General features: G+C 39.5%; 1 protein-coding gene across 3 annotated transcripts in view; it reads left to right on the top strand.

Moving 5' to 3' along the window:
- SOX5 (SRY-box transcription factor 5) overlaps nt 1–21064 on the top strand; it is a 645390-nt gene that overhangs the window by 61353 nt on the left and 562973 nt on the right. For 2 of the 3 annotated variants that reach the window (XM_040565757.1, XM_040565750.1), the window contains exon 2: nt 16241–16461. The exons of the other annotated variant lie outside the window; for it this stretch is intronic. The gene's annotated coding sequence lies outside the window, so the exon portion shown is untranslated. The remainder of the gene's footprint in view (nt 1–16240; nt 16462–21064) is intronic. 3 annotated transcript variants of the gene reach the window in all.

Below are 21064 nucleotides of genomic sequence, written 5' to 3'. Positions count from 1 at the left end.
AGACTTCTGCTTTGTACTGTGTGGGCTGTCAAGGACTTAGATAAATTAGTATTGCAGAACCTACCATACCTCTTTCATGTACACCCCTGTAACACCAGGGACACAAAATATACCAACAGGCTGGCCTTCTGCTGTAAGTCAGGTTTTCTGCCACATGCTTTATCAGCTAGAATATCATCTTGAAATTTGTATATTGCACAATATCTGAAGTTAAGAATTCTCTGGCATAGTTTGGTCAAAACTTGAGGTAAGAGACTTACAGTTATATATATATTTTAATAAAATATCAGATGTTCATTTTGAAAACTTTGAGAAACTTTGTTTTGATCTTAAAAGCAGTTCTGTCATTGGATTTCCAAGTTTGTTTAGTTGGATGGAAATTAAAAAATGAATCAGAAATTTTGAAACAGCTGGGTAGGAAGGGAAGGATGTAATGAAGGCCCACTAAAGCAGGTTTGTGAGTTATCAGCAAGTAGGCTGGTGAGGCAGAGGCCTGAAAGGCCAAGGGAGAGAAAATGTTTGTCCAGCCACAGGGTAAATGATACAAAGAAAAAAAAAAAAAACTGAAGTACTGCACCCAGCTTAAAATATTTGTAGTTAAAGGACTGTTTTTCTTTCCTGACTGAACTGAGCTTCAAGTTAAGTCCCTCCATTTCTGGAAAGGAGGACTGAGCTAGTATGAAGACAGCTCCAGTTCTGGAGCCCTGTATTGGCTGGTGTGGAGAAATACCCCATGTGTAACTCACACATACTTCGGGGTTGTAGGGGGGAGAGGCTTGTACTTAATTTCTTTTTCTTATTTCTGCTCTCTTTATGACATGCAGCACCTGGTATCAGGGCCACCCTCTCAGGGAGATGTGTCCCCATCAGTGGTGACCAGAGCCAGGTGTGGAAGGGTGCAAATGCCTGCACCCCTTCATCCTTACTCCGTCAGTGCAATTCACAGGTGGAGGGGGACAGATGTGGATAAAAGGCTTCAGAGTGAAAATACTTCCTCGTGCCTCCTTGTGGATCATGGAGGAGGAGAAGGACTTCACCTGGCAGCCTTGAAGCTCAGAGCTTCATTGGCAGTAAAGAGGAAGGTGCAAGCAACCCGGCTGTGAGCTACCCGAGGTGTAGGACTGACCGCCAGAGGGGGGACACAGCCTGCGCATGGGGGGCAAACGCCTGTCATTTTTACTCCCTTTTCTATTTGCTTCCAAAAAGCTGAATGAATAAGCAGAGGCTGGGGGAAAGAGGGAAGAGGGAGAGAGAAGGAAGCCGCTCCCCGTAGCAAACAACGAGGTGAAAAAACTAACATAAATCTGCAATAACTTGTAGCAGTCCAGCTGGTGGCCCGTGGGATGATGCTGTTTGGCCCATTTGCTTTTCTGCTGCGGCCTTGCCTTGGGGCTGAGGGTGAAGGGGAGAAGCCAGATGTGAAATCCAGCAGCTGTTGAATACTTCTGCTTAGCCATGCAAATCCACCATGCCCACGGAGGGAGGAAGAGTTTGGTATTGCTTGAGCCTGGACACCAGCCCGTGAAGGTGCCCCAGAAATCAGGATCCAGCTCACAGCTTTGGTAGCACTGCACCGTCTTGGCCTTGGTTTGTAAGACAGCATGTTAGCTCTCACTTCTGTGTGTGTGTGTTTCCGACAAGACGTTACTGCCACTTTTTCTGCTTTCCATCCTTTGAAAGGACATGAATTTCAGAGGATGTTGATCAGCTTTGCTTTTGAAGAGAATAGTGTTAATATTCACAGAGTATAAATGCAGACACTGTGGACTTCCACAGAAAGTGAGTTCTTCTGCAGTAACGTTTCAAAAGCTCCAAAACTCAAAGAAAGTGTGAAATATCAGATGAGAAAAGATTTCCTCCTTTGTGCATTGTAGGTTTTAGTTTTTTTAATGTATCATGGTATTTGGTTTCCTGTGCAAAAATACTTAGTAAATTATCAGTGTTGGTATTGTTAATAATTGCTGTTATTTATGAAGTCTGTTCTGAGGAAAATAGGTTTAAGATTAACTACAGAACGTGGTGCTTGCTCTTCTTAGCACTTTGGACATGTGGTAGGAATATTATCTTTCTAAACTCTCAGCCATACTCCATGACAGAGATGGGAGAAGAAACAAATAGCTTCATTCAGATACCTCTTGTGTCATCCTCTCAGTTATAAACAGCGTAAAAAAAAATGAATCAGGTGCAGACAGATAAAAGCTAAATTCTGAAAATCCCTTTTTATTCTGTATCTCAAATCTTTGCTCAAAAAGGAGACGAGAGGGATTTATTACTTAGCTCTTCCTTTTTTCCATTTTTTTTAAATTTTATTTTAAGGGTGCAAAACCACAATGCTCCTTTTGTCACCAAAAGCTTGTCTGTAAGTCAGGGGCTGAGCAATCAAGGTGCTGCTCCACAGAGGAGCTGCTGCACCTCCTTGCCACCCTGAGGCAAGGTGTGGAGGGGCTCACCACCTGGCACAGAGCAGTTGTCATCTCCCTTGGGATGCCCATCGCAGCAGTGGAATTGAAGCGACACATCCTTTTCTACCTCAAAAACACTTAATTTTATTTTGAGTATTTACATTACTCCATCAGTGAAAGATGCTATCTCACCCAGGTAAACTGAATTTGTTGGATTCAGTCACTGAAGGAGATGCTGTTTAATTCCATGGCTCAAAATGAGCAGGATTCAGCAGCTCCAGCTCCAACACATTTTTTTTTCTCTTCTCAGCAGGAGCCAAGTACTGGCATTTCTCCCATAGCATCGCTCCTTGTTGTTTTCTCTCAAGTAAAAACAACAAAAAGATTAAAAGGAAGAAGGAGACAGATTTGAAAGAGGATCGTTAGCTCTGAGGTCTGATGGGACTGCCTTGAAAGTATTCACAACCCTGTGTCACCCGTGCCAAAGTCATACTGCAGTTTTCAGAACCTTTTATAAACCCTAGTATATAAAAATTCTTCATCTTTCTCATCTTGTGCTTGCTGTTTAACAGAAACAGTTCATAGTAAATTTTGTCTGTTTACCTCTCCTATTAGAATTTAATAATTACTTTGTGACATTCTTTTCTTTTTTTTTTTCATGTCACAGTATGCTATTAATATATTTGCTCTGTATTGGCTTTTACTGCTTCTCAAAACACTTGTACGGAGGCATAAAAAGAGAGGAGTCTCCCTTAGTTTAAAAAAAAAAAATTACCAATTTCAGTGTCAGGCCAGGTTCACAAAATTTTCCAAAATAGGTGAGTTATAAATAAAACTGAATGTGTTACTGTTTGGGGGGAAAGCTGTGGAACTCTCATTTTTTTTTCCTCCAGCTCAGCCCCAGAATAGATGCATGCTGTTAGTTTTTCACTTTGAGCTTCTAGATTCCATCAGACCTCAGACTTAGCAATAAGATAAGAAGAATTTGATGAACTGAAGAGTGAGTTTCATGCAGATATGAATCAGCCCTGATATCTTGGCTACGGTCATCATGTGAGTATGCTGTCATTGCAGCATATATGATAAATTTGGGAATCTTAAACTGAACCTGCTTGTCCACTGTGTCTGTGACACAAAGCAGGAAAACCAGATTTTTTTTAAATGTCAGAAGTAGTGTTTTCAGAGAAAAATATCTTACCTGTAGTCTCTTGATTCTGACTGTAAGCACCATTCAGATTTTGAGATGCAGGAGGACTACTGGGGTTTTTGGGCACCAAGCCTATATAAATATTAAAAATAAGAGGAAATTATAGAGATGTTTTCTTATTGTTAATATCATAACACATCTTTTGTGGGGTTTCCTCTCTGCAGGACTCTCCCTGCTGCAGTAGGTCTGTTTAACTGTCTCCTGTTATAAATACAATTCTGCAGAGCTGCTTCCACAAGCTGAACAATAGCCTGCAAAACCTTGCACAGAATTGGACAGGTCTGAGTGACCAAGTAAACTCAGTTCCCAGTGACAACAGAAAAATTAAGTCCAGCGTTTAAAGAGATGTGATTTGGGGGAGTTTATAATGTTAGTTTATTAGTCTTTAATGTCTGAAGGATTCAAGTGTGTGTTTATAAAGAACCCTTTTCGCTTTGCCCCCATTTCGAAGCACTTATTTTCCTTTCTGCTTGCAAAGATCTTAAAAAGATCTCAAGTCTTTGTACTTGAGATTGCTTTTGTTCAGAGTTGTCCAGTGCTTTCTCCCCTTTTATGTTTTTGCACTGTTTGCTTTGCCGTATGTGAACACACAGCCTGGGCTGTGTGAGCACATTGTGAGTTTTAATGTTAAATTCGGGTGGGTGAAATTGTGCATATCCTCCTGTTTTGGCCTTACTTTTTGCTGTGTGAGGGAACCAGCAAACGGAAATGCTGTTACTAAATATATAAATAAATCGTGGAGTGGTAGTTTCATAATTAGTTTAGCAGATTTTATTCTAGTTGATATATAATATTATGTTTGTATGTGAAAATGAAGAGAAAGTAAGAATAAAATTATATTTATCATCAATTTTATTAATTATGAGAAACTAGTTCACAAATACACAAGAGTACTATCTTCAGCAAATCCTTTGTCTTCTTGTTTGTTTAATAAATTAGATGGATGTACCAAATAGCATGCTGCTGGGGCAACATTAATTTTATTATAGAATAAGAAGTAGAACTATTAGTCTCTGTTTCTGGCATGTTTGTAAGCTATCTGACCTATTTTCTTCTCCCGCCCCTTTCATGATGCTTACCAAATTCCCCTTTCCTATGCCTAACATAAAACTTACAACTAAACCAGCTGATAGTCAGCCCTGGAGACATTACCCAGTATCCTGGCAAATAGATAAGATATATTGTTTTATATATTTGTGCAACAGGGAGAGACAGCTTCATCACTTTAAGCAAGGGAATAATCTGTTTACACTAGAGGAATAGGTTCACTTGTTATTCTTGCCTTCAGTTGTGGAGATATTTGCAGGGGGCAATATCTACCTCATTTCTACCTCATTTTTACCAATAGAAATAGCTGGATTGCTTGTCTTAAATCTATTATATTTCAAGAGAAGAATAAGCTGGGAAACTACGGTTCCCAGAATCCTCAAGAGGTATATAATGCCTAATATGGACTTTTAAAATTAAAACACAGTCTGTGTGGTTAGTTTTTTGCTACTGTTGGTATTCAGGAATTGGAAGTATCTAGACTGTTTTTAAATGACATTCCTTGCAAAAAGAAAACACACTTAGTATTGTGTTGTCACTGAAAATGAAAAGCAAGACTTTAAGATTGAAGGAGTGTTTCATTAATACTATAGACATTCCAGGTCTTCAGAAATCATGAGTATGTCAAAAAAATCTGTCTCAAATCAAAAATTTTAGACAGATGTCAAAAGTCATGAATCTTTCTTCTTTTCTTTATAAATGATTTGGATGTAGGACTAGAAGGTGTTTTGAGCAAATTTGCCGACGACACCAAACTTGGAGGAGTTGTGGACTCGGCTGAGGGTGGAAAGGCCTTGCAGAGAGACCTGGACAGATTGGAGAGCTGGGCGATCACCAGCCACATGAGGTTTAACAAAAGCAAGTGCCGGGTCCTGCACCTGGGATGGGGCAACCCTGGCTATACGTACAGACTGGGCGATGAGACGCTGGAGAGCAGCCCCGCAGAGAGGGATCTGGGGGTTGTGGTTGACAGCAAGTTGAATATGAGCCAGCAGTGTGCCCTGGCAGCCAGGAAGGCCAACTGTATCCTGGGGTGCATCAAGCACGGCATCGCTAGTCGGTCAAGGGAGGTGATTGTCCTGCTCTACTCTGCGCTGGTGCGGCCTCACCTCGAGTACTGTATGCAGTTCTGGGCATCACAGTACAAAAAGGACGTGGAACTGTTGGAGAGTGTCCAGAGGAGGGCAACGAAGATGGTGAAGGGCCTAGAGGGGAAGATGTATGAGGAGCGGCTGAGGTCACTGGGCCTGTTCAGCCTGGAGAAGAGGAGGCTGAGGGGGGACCTCATCGTGGTCTACAGCTTCCACGTGAGGGGGAGTGGAGAGGCAGGTGACCTATTCACTGTAAACACCAGCGATAGGACCCACGGGAATGGTGTTAAGCTGAGGCAGGGGAGGTTTAGGCTGGACATCAGGAAGAGGTTCTTCACTGAGAGGGTGGTCGCACACTGGAACAGGCTCCCCAGGGAAGTAGTCACTGCACCAAGCCTGTCTGAATTTAAAAAGCGATTGGACTGTGCATTTGGTCACATGGTCTAAACTTTTGGGCAGACCTGTGCAGTGCCAGGAGTTGGACTTGATGATCCTTATGGGTCCCTTCCAACTCAGGATATTCTATGATTCTATGATTCTTTCCTCTGAGCAAGTATCTTTCCTGCTTTTTTTATTTCGTGCAATTGGTGATGACTTTCTGGGTTTGGCACACTGAAAGAGGTATACATTGCTTAAGGTTTGAGGTGTGAAAATAAAAGGTATCAGTTAATCTTGTACTTAGTATTACACAATTTGGAATTTCTGGTATGACCTTGACCTCTTAATTTTTTGTAAGGGGCGTGGCTGCAGGGAAGGGAAAGGTCAGAGCCGTTTGGAAGTCAAGAAACTTACGTCAGTGTGTCCCTGAGCCTGAGTTATTGCATCCTGCACTGCCGGTAAACAGAGCATCATGCTAAGGTGGCTGTATGGACCAGCATGGACTTCAGTCGGACAGGTTAGAGTGCAGGGAAATGACGCCGTCCATACCTTGAACAGGCATTTGTATAGTCTTCAGCTTGGCCTGACCATCTTCATGCTTGGCCCAAGAAAAGAAGTGTCTCAGTAGCCAAGTTAGAAATGCAGCCCCATGTGGTTTGATACCCATTTCAATGTCTTAACCAGTAGACTGTGCTGTTTCCTCATTTCAGTCATCATCAACTCCTGTTTCTCAATTTTGTCCATACTTTTGAGCCTTTGGTCACATTAGCAAGGCCAGTGAGAAATATTTGGATATTGAGGAATTCAAGTTCTCAGGGATGATTATGTTTTGTTATTGGTCACAATTATAATAATATTTGTTCATGTGCTCTATAATTTTCCTGCTGAAAGTGCATTGTAAACTTCATCTTATTAATAGTCAATAATGCATCTATAGTGGATTTGTAATGGTAGTGGAGGGAAACACCATTTGAGAAATGTTACAATGTACTGTGATCCTAAAATACAACGGTCTCCTTCTTCACCATCCTTTTGGTTCATACATTCTTTCAAGATATACCAAAACGAGTCTTAATCTCTGTCTTCAAGATACTGTATTGTAGGGTATGTTTTAGCCTAGCTAAGCTATCTGGGATGAATTTTCATTACAGTGCAAGGTACTATTATTGTTCATGTACCATAATAGTGAAAATACTGATTTTTCATTTGTATTCTTAGAGCTTTGTATATACCCCAGAGGTAGATAAAGAGTTTATGAAGGAAGGTTATATTTAAGAGAAATGGGTATCGGTGCTATGAGATTATACCCATGACAGATGGTTGTAACTAAAGCTTCATCTTTGTGCTGAAAAGCTGAATGAAACAGTATTCAGATTTTGAAGTAATGTTGGCTTCATTTCAATGGGACTTTTGCCTGAGTAAGAACAGACTAAAAACTCACTAATTACTCTAATTTTTCGTATCAGTTTTGAGTAGATTTAAAAAATGGAAAAATCCTTTTTTTTTTTAAAAAAAAAAATTTTGGATTGATGCAATTCCAACATAAACCACGTAGGGGTTGTTTGTTTATTTAGGGAAATGTGTGCAACATTATGCCTTTGTTCCCTTGTATGACAGGATATAAAACAACATTGTTTTATTCACACTGAAAGACAAAATATCTTCCTGGGAATCACAAAAGAGATATTAAAGTCATTTCTTTGGCTCTTAGTTCCAGAGTTGGTCATGAACCTCAGAAATTCTTGAGGTTCAGTCTGGATAGTTACATAAAAGTTCAGATGCTAACCTTAAGCACATCCAAATATCTTTAGGCTGGAAATCTCTACAAGAACATATTTCCCCTTGACTTGGCTAATACAATGAGTTCAGTAAGGCTACACCCTGGGGAGTTTCGGCCCACCATGTAGTGTGTGTGCTTTAAGTGCTTACACTCAGCCACGAGGGTATTTTTAATTTTGTCTTGAGAAACTAAACTGAGGGACTTCACAAATGAAACCATCAGGAAGACAAGGTTAATTCTGGCCGCTGTTTGTGGGAGTATGGTGCCTTCAAATACCAACACATTTTTTTTCAGTGGTGGCATTTGGAAGAATAAATGAAGTGTGACTCCCAGCATCTCTTTAGTTGCCCTGAAAATGGAATGTCAAACAGCATATAATCATCTTCCTTGTTTAAAGAAAGAAGAGCAAGTGAGAGACCTAGTTTTCTGTTTGTGTCAGTTTTTGGATGTCTTAATATTCTATCTTGTCTAATTTTCCGGAGAGTGATAATAGAGTTCCTGTCAAATTAGAGGTTACAGACTTTTTAACCTATGTCACAAAAAAAAACCACCCTACATTACTTGTTATTACCATGAATATAATCCAAACAAAAATTTAGTTTTTAATGCTGTTATGCTGAAGGTTGCATTCCAAGCATATAATTTTATTCATTATAAATATTAAAAATATTCAGTCTGACATTAGCCTCCATGCTGCCCCCCGCCCCCCAACACACACACACACATACACACACGCACACACACTTTAAAAGAAAGGCTGAATTTGCTTTGGAGCAAATGTACTGCCAACTGGTCTGGTGAGTTGAAGCTGGGGCTCAGCCCCTGTGCCATCAGGACGGAGCTGGAATTACTGCCGTGATGCGATGTGCAGTTTCCAGGTTTAATTCATGTAGCAGGGAGGGTATTCTCAGACAAGCCAGCGTGTTGTAACCATCTTCTAGCAGGGAGCATGGATGAGCCAGGAGGGTAAATTTAAAGGAGTGTAGGTGCCCTGCGTTGGGGCTTCGCATGAGAGGAGCACAATGTGGTGGCACTGATGTATATCTAGCATAGTGCTAAAGTGGCACTTTGCCTTTAGCGCTGGAGAAGCTGCTGTTGAAGTACACTGAAAAACAGAGAGGGGGGCAAAGGCTAAAGCTGATTTAAAATAAAAAAGCCCTCATACTTTCCAATGGAAGTAGAGCTGTCGCAAGCACAACCTATTGTTTGGTCAAGTTTATTCTGATTTACTCGAATTCCAACAAATTTAGGCATGCTGTAAAAGGGTCCTGTTTTCAAGCTTACAGCAAACAAGGAATGAATAGAAGTGTCTCATTCTTGCCTATTTTTGGGTCAACCTCCAAATTCCCCTGGGGCTTCCACATCAAGCTGTGTAGCACCCAGTGTTCACAAAGATGCAAATCCAAGACTGTGTTTTTTGGTTTTGTTTTAAATCAGGTGAGCATCACATGCTTCGGTTTTGTAATGAGAGTTTTTGTACTGTCCTAATTAATACAGTGTGTCTCTCCTGGACCTTTGAAGTAAGTGGGAGTTCTGCCACCAATTTAAATAGGAGAAGGATTTGAGCCAATTTGAACAGAAGTTTTCACTTATCTTAGTGCCTAATCTTCTTTTTAAAGGGATGTGGGAGTATCAGCACCTCCTACGTAATGCTCGGCAGCATGCAGAAGTAGACTAGTCTGGTCACTTATGGAGGCCCATTTAAAACCGGTAGGATTATTCAGGTGAGTGACAAGGCTTTAAGAACAGATTTTAGGGAAGTTAATTCAGAGTGCAAAATGACATTTAACCCATCTGTGTGAATATTACCAGTTGAAACAGGCCACAAAATGATTTATAAATCTTAAGATTAAAAAAAAAACAAAAACCACTCTATATTTTTCTTGCTGTTGAGTTGTCAGGGTTCACACTTTCAAGAGTAGGGTGTTGGTTTTTTTTTAAGCATAAGAGCTAGTAGCTCAATTCCTTTGTTAAATTGGAGCTCATCCTCCTCAGTAAGTAGAGCAGAACTTTAAGAGAAATGCCAATTACGAATCTCATGATAAAATCACAATATTTGACAACGTTAGGCCTGTGTAAATGTTTATATATCTTTTCAGTACTTTTTCCCTAGAGAAAGACAGTTATCTAGACCTCCCCTACTGTCTCACTGAATTGCGATATATAGTTCCAGAGTGGCTGACCAAATATGGCTGATTTATCAGGAAAGTGGCAGCCTCTGACCGTTGTTTTAGGAGGGTATTGCGAAAACTAAGGCAAATTGCTGGAAGGTTTCTGCGCTTCACTGGAATACTTCAAGTATCTGTAAATTGTAGAATGTGGAAAACTGATGTTCTCTTCATGCTATGTCTCTTTTTCTTCACTGAGTGCAGAAGGAGCTCATAAATACTGACCTCCTCTAGTCTGCCACATGGTCTTTTTAGATTAACCCTGATTTTTCCCAAACTGCCTGTAAAATGATGTGTTGGAGTTTGTGTGCTTCATGTATGTCTCTTCAGTCTCCATGTAACATTCACCTAACTAAAGCCTTGCTGCCAGTAGCATTAAATAAATTGTATATTGTACTAGGTTTTTGGAAGACTTTGCCCTCCATTCCAAATGGCAGATTACATCAGATAATTGAGAAAGTTTTATTTGGTTTTAATTTAAAGGGAGTCTCTTTCCCTTAGATGTCCAATTCAAACTGATAAGAATTAGGTAACCACAACTATAGGTACTGCTATGTGAGGAAACAACTGTAAAAAACCAACCTAACAAATAAAAAAGCATTTCCTTTGGTGCACCAATGGCTGCCGCTTACTCTAAAATAGGTCGGCATTTCTGCATTCTAGAAAATGACAATATAGCTTTATTTAAGGGTTTTAAAATAAAATGTAAAAGATTATTTTATACATTCTGTGAAGCAAATACAGTGAGTATTTTTGTCTAAAGTTTTTGTTTTGCTCTGTTGCATAGAAGCCAGCTGGTTTGCTAGCTTGAGTGACCTCACATTCCTTAAATGTACTCATAAATCAAGCCAAGGCCATGCATTAAAAGCTGAGCTCTGACATTAATTCAAAGGAGGGAAAGTTTTATACATTGTGGGAGAAGTACAAAGCTGGACACCTAAGGCAAGTTTTTTCAGTTCTTACTCACATTTAGCAAAACTGCATTGTTCTGAGAGTCTTACAGATGACTTAGAAGTCAGCTGGACCCTGTATTCCTTAAGGTGAATAAAGGTTGGAAAAGCATGCCCCGAAGAACCAATAAGTATTTTAAGCTGTGCAAACATGCAGATTAAAAAATAATAATAAAGGAACATGGTGATAGTGAGATGATTATTTAGTACTTAATTACCTGAAAGTGTTATTCTTGTGAATGTCTCTAATAAAGGAAGTTTGGCAATATGTTCAATGAGATTGTCACAATTGAATGTTTTGGTGTGATTTAGTGAAAAGGACGCAAAGCATCAGGTTTGCATTAATAGGTTACCATGTCATTATATTTTTGGAAAGTAGTGATGTTTCTGGGTCACACAGGGATTTGGTCTCTGCAAATACTTCATTCTGAGAACCCAAGAAATGATGAGCAAAGTCATGTTGATTTTAGAAGCAGAAAGACAATGATGATAAGAAACATGAAAGTAAAAGACTTATTTACTTTTTAATTTCCTCTGCTTTTTAAGACTTTTTGGATCCTTAGGGGCTTAGTAGTGGGTAACTTAATATCTACTTTACATATTATTTATTGTTATTTACAACAACAACTTCATACAAAATCCAAAACAAAAAATCCTCTAATATTTCAAAGAGTTAGAGGCATAGTATTGCTGCCTGCTTATCAGTACGCATGCTGAGTGAGCAAGACCTTATCCTTATTCGTACAAAGCCACTAATCTTTTTTGTCCTGATAAGTGTGAAGGCAGACTCGATATATGCAGACCTTAAGTGAGCATCAGTAGAAGGAGTCCACAAGAATATTGATAAATTAAAACATTATTCTACAATTGGATCCAAATCAATACGTCTCAAAGCTGAAATGTTTCTACTTTGAAGAGTTACTGAAAAATTTTTAATGGCAAGTCCAGTTAAAATTTGAGAATATTTCAGTGAGATCTGGCACTCAGAGTTCAGAATAAAACAATGTATTTTAAATCTTCTGGTTAAAGAGTTTATGTATAGGGGAACACTTTACAATGAGGGGTTATTCAGAAAGGCCAGTTTAAGGCTGTCTTCATCTGTTTCTTTCTTAGTAGGGAAGGACGTGGGTAGAGCGTGATTCAGACATAATTTTTAGTTTAGGTGCTCTGAATTATTTCTTGAATAAGCTTTTTACTCTTCGCTGGTTATAAGTAACCGAAGAAGATTGACTTTCCTGGTGCTCGAAGTTACTTTTGTGAACAAACTCCTCATTATTGTTGATTTCTGAGTGATTTTTTACATGAAGAAAAGAAGTCTCCACCGCTTGCAGTAAAAAAAAACACAGTAACAACAAAGTTGAAGTCTTCCTACTTCCAGTATTGTTTGGCCTGTATCAAGATGTTATCCTTTTTCTGTACTTACTAAACAGTTTCAACAAATGTCTTCTACAGTCACTTCCAAGTAATTGTTTCACATTCAAAATAGAACACAGCTGAATTATACTTGAAACAATTCTAAACGTTATCAGTTCCTTTGACAGATAGGTTAAACTCTACAACAGAGTTTATATTGGCAGGTAAATGTCCTCTCATGTGGATAATAAGTTGGGAGATAAAATGTACTGGCATAAATAAGACAAATCATTACCACTAATATTTAAATACATTATTATTGAGAAAATTATTTTTACAATACAGACTCTGAACAAAGTGATTTTTCAATATGGTATTGACATTTGAGTAAAGATACTATGACAGGAACCACATAATGGAGTAAGACCTGATTGCGTTAAGTACTGTCCAAAACATTTACTGCCCTAGGCCAGTCCACACTGAATCGGCAAAAGTGGTTTAAAATGGCTAGCACCAGAAGTTTCTTTCTGCCTTTTGCACCCTGATCATTTGTACTTTAAGTTGTGCCATTACAGCTGCTTGTGAATCCTTGTAAACTGCAGCCAGAAGCAGTCTTCACAGAGTGACTTCACCAATGAAACCTTACATGGTATGGAACTTGAACATATCTTGAAGATTAGGAAAAAAAAAAACCAAACAACCAAAAACAAACAAACAAAAACCACCACCAACAAAAAAACAGGATATAGATAAGGAGATACAGCAAATGCAAGAGAAAAAAAATAGATACACTATTAGTCAGCATTAGTTGCTCCCATATTAGCATTTTAATCTGGAGCAGTGGTATGGTTTTGAAGAAAATCTCCCTCGTTGTCTTTACTTATCCTGTCAGCATGGTTTGAAGAAGGGTTTTGGTTTGTGTTGAACTAGATTCTGCTGGAGGAAAATAAAGTGGAAGCTCTTTTCCAGAAACATACCCAAGGTGCTCTAGGCGCTGATGGAAATATAGGGGTCTAAACCAGCAGTTGGTCCCTTGAAACTAATTTGAACTATAGGCATGGTGAGGACATTTAGTGCAGGTGAAAGGGATGAATCTAATCCCTAAGCCACAGATAATGCAGATATAGACACCCTAACATCAACTGCTATGATCTGCTTTTCTACCTCTATTGCACCAAATTGCTTGCTAATGTAGACATATCTAAAATAGGCAAATATCTTAGTGCACCAGCTGCCCAGCAGTCAATATATCCTTTGTAGACATCAAGGCAAGGAAGGAGCCTTGCCAGAAGATTTGTAGGAGGACAGTGAGGTAGCCTTAATTAATATAATTTAGTTAATTCATCTTGATAGCACAAAATAATAAAATATTATCACCCATTTAGGCATGAAGGGAATTGGTCTAAGAGATGGTATGTCTTAACCAGTTTGACATATGCAGACTGGAATTAGATCTAGGAGTTCTTAGTGCCCAGCTCTCCACTTACTCTTAATTTTCTTGCTACCCTTTCTAAATGGTGGACATAGACATTCTTTATTTATTTGCAACTGAGTTATTAAAGTAACCGGAAATCGATTAACCATGTCCACGTAACTTCTCTCTCACTCTCAAGTGAGCCATTCCCTCACTTCTCTTAGCTGCTTTCTTCAGAGTTTTTGTTTCTGCCTGTGCCCCAATTTTTCACACCTTGTTTAGACTTGTGTTTACTCTAATTCTACTGTTTCAAGTTTCCTACCTCCTTGAGACCACAAAGCACTTCAATAAAGGATTTCCATGTATTATATTTTGTTCTGAAAGTCTTATCTCATAGAGACATACTTGCCATTTTCTTTTTTTTTTCTATATATATGTAAAATTATGTTTCAAAGCCATTATATATGCAGCATTCTGCTTCATAGCCTGGGTTAAGATCTGTTTCTGAAACTGCAGACAATAAAGCATTTTTCCTAAGAAAAGTTAACAATGTGATAAATACTGATGCAGTGTTTCAACCCAGTTAATTATTTCTTTTTTTTTCATTGTTTATCATCATTTTGTCATCTTTCCATATCATTCCCCGCAATGCTTTGTGCTAGATTTTCTTTGAAAATTTCTTTCCTCTGAACTTACCATGAACTTGTCTGTAAAATACGGCCATAAAATGCCACTGACAAAACAAAACAAAATCCTGTATTCACTAATAAAAGAACAACACCCAGTTTTTCTCTCATCCCTCACTAAATACAAAAAGAAAAAAAGAAAAAGACAGAATTCATACAGAAAAGTCATTTTTAATTGCAGGTGTGAAGCAGAATATGAAGGCTGAGTAGAAAACAAGTCATCACACATATGAGGATATAGTTTAAGCCAGTTCAGAGTTTGTGCTTTGTTTCTTTTCTTCTCACTGTGCTGATGGCTATTGAGCCAGTAGTGTTAGCAGTGTTGGGATTAAACTTCATGCAACTGAGGGGGAGGAGGAGGATTGTGTTCCTTGAGATGTTCTGGGGGAGGAGAAGGATTATGCATATTCCTTATGTAATGAGGAAGAGTCTGAAGAACTTGAATGTGTACATGGAGGAGGTGGGAGGATTATCTTTTGATGTGAAGGAGAGGGAGCGGCTGTGGTTGTGATCCTTGAAGGAAACATCAGAAATAAATTACCTTCTTGTACAATCTATTTTTTTTCCTAATATTAGAGGGGGGGCTTTTTTTTTTCTTTTTCTTTTTTTTTTTTCTTCTGACGTGGAAGAAAGTTGGATTATGTTGGGGGTGGGAAGGCCATTGTGCCACTGCATTAGCTGAAGGATTACAACACAGACCTGGGAGAGTTGTGACCCAAGTCAGCCAAGTTACCTGAAACATTAATCTCTGAGGATGGGATGTCCTTGTTGTCCTCCAGAGGACCAAAGGAGTGGACAGGGAAGTCTCAAAGGCAGGGTTTAGGTGATACCTTCTGATGAGGGGTGGCCAGCTGATAGCGTGCAGAGAAGAGGTTTCTCCAGAGCCCTCTATACATGCTGCCTCTTCTCAGGTCTTGCACTGAAATGCTTCTGGTCTGTAGGCTGCGGGGCCCTTTGCTGGACTCAATAAATGTCATTTACTGCACTTAAAGAGGAAGATAGGGAGGTGGAACCAAGTCACCAAGAGATCAAGCAATTGGAATTTTGGAAGGACAAGGTTGTAAGAGTGAGGCCTCCCCCCCGGTGATCTGAGATGAGGTTTGACGTGTGAGATGGGGGTGAGGTGACATTAGTAGCAGGTCCTTCCAAACACCCTCAGCTTTCTTCATGTGCATGTTCCGAAGCCACCATGGCCCAGCAGCTGGCATGGAGGGCCCTGCACCCCCCAGAGCTGTGCCACAGCCACCCAGTCAGGCCCCCACATGCTGCTTTCTCTGCACGCTGTTGGAGCAGTCAGTGGCATAGTTTTGGCCTAGGTTCAACAGTCTTTATACCAACAAGGCTTAGAAGTGGTTTGGCAGTTACTGCAGGCAGGCCAGGCACTGCTCCTGGCGAGTATGCCCTGTTCAGGGGCAGGAAGGAGCATTTAGCCACATGGCCACTAACCAAAGAGCAACCCTGGCCCCTATTTGCTGGTCAGGGTGGGGCCAGATGGCTGCAGATGTCTGATCCTGCTGACATGTCCCTGATGGCTTTTCTCCTTCCTTCCTTGATGGTAGGAAGAGCTATTGGGGGAGCACAGGGGCCTGAACCGCCCTGCAGACCTTGAGGAGACCTCGCAATGGCTGTGGGGTGGGAGTGAGCGTCCAAGTCTCAGGCAAATGTCCAGAGAGTCCTAGGAAGCAGCATGGGGACATGGGGTGGGCATTTTGGTTTTAACTCTTCACCTACCAACAAAAAGTCTGTCCTGACTTTATTTCAAAGGACAAGTAGAAGCTGAAGTGCGTCCATCCCAGAAGAAGAACTGTGAATTAAGTCTCTACAATCAATGACAATTCTGGCGTTGGAAACTGGGGCAAAAGCTACTTTTTCCAAGTGATCGAGTTACCACAGTGTAAAGATTTTCCAAGGCAGTTGCAACAGCCTGAGAGCATCCCCACAGGAAGTTACGGCTCAGTTGGCACATAGTAAACCATGAAGCTGTGGTAAGTTTGTCTCACCATCATGTCTGCAAATGCTTGGGAGGTGCCTTTATCCTGAGCATATTAGCATTCATTTTCTCTAATGCTGGGTTTAAGCTTACTACAGCTGAGTGAAGAAGGCGAAGATAGTCTGAAAGACTACCCCCAGGAATTAAGTAACAACAAATCAGAGCTTGGATGCTTTTATATTCTCTTTATTTTTTGCCAAATACTACTTAGACTATAATAACACCTAATTATGAAATTCAGCTTTTACATAGTGCTTTTTATTCACAGATTTCAAAGTACTTTATCAAAGAGGTAAGTTACTATTATTGCTATTTTATGGGTGGAGAAATGGCAACAAAAGTGGTTAAGATCACCCACCCAAACAAAGATCAAGCTGAAATAATATATGTGTATGTTTTTATTCCGTGTCCATTGAATCCCGATATCATTTTTATAAACATGAAATTTTGAAGAGTTCTTAGTAAAAGATTACCTTCAGGATTTGCTAGTTGATTGGGGGATCAGAGCTGAACCTACAGATCTCCAAGATTCAGAGTTCAAATGTAGATTCACAGGGGAGATAAGCCTATCACCTTGTCAGATCTGCCCTGTCCTCTCTCCTGCATCAGGAAACATGCCTGTGGGAGCATATGCCACATGTGGCTGAACAGTTTCTCCCTTTTTATTGTACTTGGTCTGCTTTCAGCGTGAGAATAGATGGTGGAGGTGGGAACACCGCTTAGGCCCACTCCCACTTCCTGACTTGGTTTGGATTACTTAGTAAATCTCAATACTCTATATACTTTTTAATGCTATTTGTGGAAGACTAAAACAACTGCTACTTGTAGAAGCCCCCAAACAAAGTTCTAAGTGATGTATATTATAAAAGGAAGCATTTTCAATGACTCCAAGTGTCTGATTTTATGTATGGTCCAAGGTTTGGAATGAATTTTTATTTTCTGCATAAAAACAATAATACTTATGGTTAACAAGTTGTGGAGAATACCTATTTAAAGACTGGGAGAATGTACCCTATTGACTTCGTGAAGCAACTATGATCTTTTGTTTAAGGAGGTGGAATTATTTTTGGAGAGCTATCAAAAATATTTAATGCATGATTTATGTTATTCAGAGAAGGTGCCATAAGTAGTCAGGTGCAAGGTGAGGTCAGTGGTAGGACAGAGAGATGACAAAGCCCACCATGCACTTTATAATGCCTGTAGATTTACAGTAGCTTTTGTTTTCTAGTGCCATTCTTTTTTTTCCATCATGATCATTTCCATATGCAGTACTGGGAAAAAAAAAAAAAAGAGGTTTCAATATACAGTAGTTAATTACTATATTACAAGCTCTGATTAAATTCTTGGAGATTCTGCACAGTATGATGTCCATGCCAAGAGGGACATATCCCATCCTTAAGTGAATACATGTTCTTGTCAAGTTAACTTATCTGCATTTTACTCACATGAAATATTCCTCATCTCTTGCTTCTTGACACACGTGACTGATAAATGTTTTAAAGGCACATTTAACATTGATATTTTTGTGATATGAAATGACAATGGCTTCAATAATTCCCAGACTTTATTTTAAAGTGACACATTATGTGATGGCAGACTCCCCAGACCCTACCATAAGCAACACACTGGTAAGAATATATGTCGCATCAAAACTTGGTCTTTGTATGATGCAGACCTACATTTCTAGTATTCTTGCCACATGTCAGCAGTTAAATGTAAAGAGTGTTAATATTAAACACATCTCACAAATGCCATGGACATTCAAAAAAGTCAGAGCTCATGTTCCTCTATCAGCATTCAGTTTTCTTTGAAACATTTAAAGAAGAAGGATTTTTCTTCCCTGTAATCAAGTCCTCTGAAAAGGGAGATACAGTAGAAAGATTGTTATCAAGTCATTTGCAGTTTTAAATGAAGTGTTAAATAGGATTTTGTGAATTCTTGTATACTTCTTATCACAGATCTGTCAGGGTCATAGGTAGCTTTATTTTATTCAGATTTCTAGATAAAGATTTAAGTTCCTGTTATGTGTGTGGACAAATCTATCTCAAACAATTTTACACTTGAGTGAACTTTTGTATTCACAAACCAATAATTTAGTTTTCACATTGACATAGATGGGAGCGATCATTCTACTTGACCTTAGAGTTCTGTTAGATCAGATGTCTCCAGGAACTATGTTTGTGTGTAGCTTAATGACAGCGAAATTCAGCCAAATGAGCTTTGTATTGGCCTTATTATTCATTTGATACTAAACCTTTATATTATAGCATGTCAACACTTATTCTGACTTTGGCCCTGATTCAACTTAGTACTTAAACACCTGGCTACCTTTAAGGACTTTAGTGAGCTGTTGAGCTCTTATTCAGATGTTTAAAGCTAGGCTCTTGCTGAATATGGGCCTATTTATGTTGCAATTAAGTACTTATGCAATATTTTAAAAGTATGTTACATTGGCAGCAAGCAGATGGGCTCACGTGTGTGGTAGCAACATCTACATCATAAACTGCATCTTCATTTGGAAACATGACAGAGCACTGCAGAGCAGCCAAATATCAAGTCTTGATTATACCCATGATAGAAGGAAAGAAATAGTTTGTGCACGTACCTTAGCATATCCCAGGCTTGGTTAAAAATGTAGTCATGTGCTTCAATGCTTTGTTTTGACTTGTTACATGAATCGGAAGTAAGTTTTGGGGTTATATTGCTGCTGAAAGTTGCCAGGAATTGCTTTGTACAGTTTATGATGGTGCATAGTTCTGACCAAAGCATCACCGAGAATTGTGTACAGTCTGTGATTTGAGATTGGTTTGGTTATTTATTTTACTGAGTCAGTCTTCCTTTTCTGTACTGATACTTGTGCAGGTTCTGGTTTATTTCAGTATTTTTTTCTATATGGCACAGTTCAAAAGAGACAAGTTCTACCTCTGAAGTTAATATGGATGACAGTCTTATTATAAAATACATTGCCTTCCAAGCTGATGAGAGTAGGACAAATAGGCTTACCTTATGACTGTGAGTCGATAAGTGGCAATTCTGTCATGATCAAGTGAAGGAGACTTTGGCTTGTTTTAATATATGCAGTATTCATGCAGTAAAATGTCCTCGTAGTTGTGGGAAAGCTATCACAGAAATCTCTTATGAATCAGTGAAAATTTAGCTAAGGATATGGGACTTGTGCCCATAGCTTTGCATGGACAAATGTTTTAAAGAATTGAATGTGTGTTTTTTTACAAGGAATATACTTTCTGCCTTTTTCTTAAGTAGAGCAAGGATTTTGGAGAAATAAATTGTTCTCTTCTGTTCATCAGATTCACTTCTTAGTTTTCATTGAACATAAAAAGCTTACATCATTTCTGTTTCTGTTGGGTCAAGCTGAAAGCTAGTCAAGTCAAGAGGGTTACCCTGATTTAAATGCCAACGCATTGATTTGTGAAAGTTGAAGTGCTGGCCCATAGTATTTTTCAATAACCTTTCAAAACCAGCCCTCTGTTCTTGTCTTTTTCTGATTCAGAATGAAAAGGGAAGCTTTCAGAAATTTTCACTTAAAAAAAAAAGTCCGTCCTCCCAGAAGTCAACTCTAACCTTGAGAGAAAGACAGCGCTCCAGAGTAGTTCATAGCCCTGAGGTTAAGGTACTCCCTTCAGACTTGTGGAATTTCAGTTCAGGGCTCTGATTTGAAGCATGGGTTTGAACTCACAGCTTGGGTGAACATCCATCTTGCTGGCCTGTGGGGTGCTTGGGGGATGACTTTTTCTGTATCCTTCAACTCAGGTATTCCAGACTTGCGCAGTTTGGTTAGTGAAAGTAGCCCGTTGCCATTAAAAGCATTTTCAATTAAAATGCATTTAACTGAAGAAGTTGGAGTAAGTACTATTGATGGGTAGATTCTGCTTAGTCCAGCAAATGCAGCAGAGATAGGAGACGGAAGAGTTGCAGCGGCTGAGCAAGTAAATCATTTTAGGCTGTGAGGAGCAGACTCCTATACCCATTGGGAATCCCTTGAACTCCAGTAGAAGGGGAAGAGATCTACACTAGCAAACTGCCTTACAGGGCTGTCATCTGTAAATTGAATTTTTGCTGTAGGGAAGAATCAGCACTAGAAACATATGTAACTTGTGACCTTTGATTTTATTATTTCTTGTTACACTTCATAGCCTTTTTTGTTACTGGTTTTATTTGGAAGAAAGTGCTTTCACTGGTTTTCCACTTCAAATGATATGTAACTTCACTGCAAATGTGGTGTTGTGTCCCAGTCATCTACAGAATAGCTTTTTCCTCCCTTAGAATGGAAGTTATTTGTTTACCCTGGCAGAATGGAGTGCCACTGTCAGAATTAGAGATCCCCAGTCCGCATTCTGTTCTGCCATGGCATAAAAGAGATCAGTTCCCTTTGCTCAGAGTCATCTGTGTCAAAGAACTGTCCCGCAGAGAAAGGCGGGATGACTTGGAGGCTTCAGTGGAAGAGAACACTTTATTTTTTTCAGGCATGGTCTGGGGCTTTGCTTCTTCCATGAGTCAAAGCACACTGAAAGAATGGAAAGATTTCCACTGACCTCTGTGGTCCTTAAATCAAACCCTCCATCCTGTGCTGCTGGCCC

Source organism: Cygnus olor, chromosome 1, assembly GCF_009769625.2.
Source record: "Cygnus olor isolate bCygOlo1 chromosome 1, bCygOlo1.pri.v2, whole genome shotgun sequence".
In the NCBI taxonomy this organism is placed as follows: Eukaryota; Metazoa; Chordata; class Aves; order Anseriformes; family Anatidae; genus Cygnus; species Cygnus olor.
Note: the sequence above shows the minus strand (reverse complement) of the source record. Positions and strands in the feature narration are given on the sequence as shown.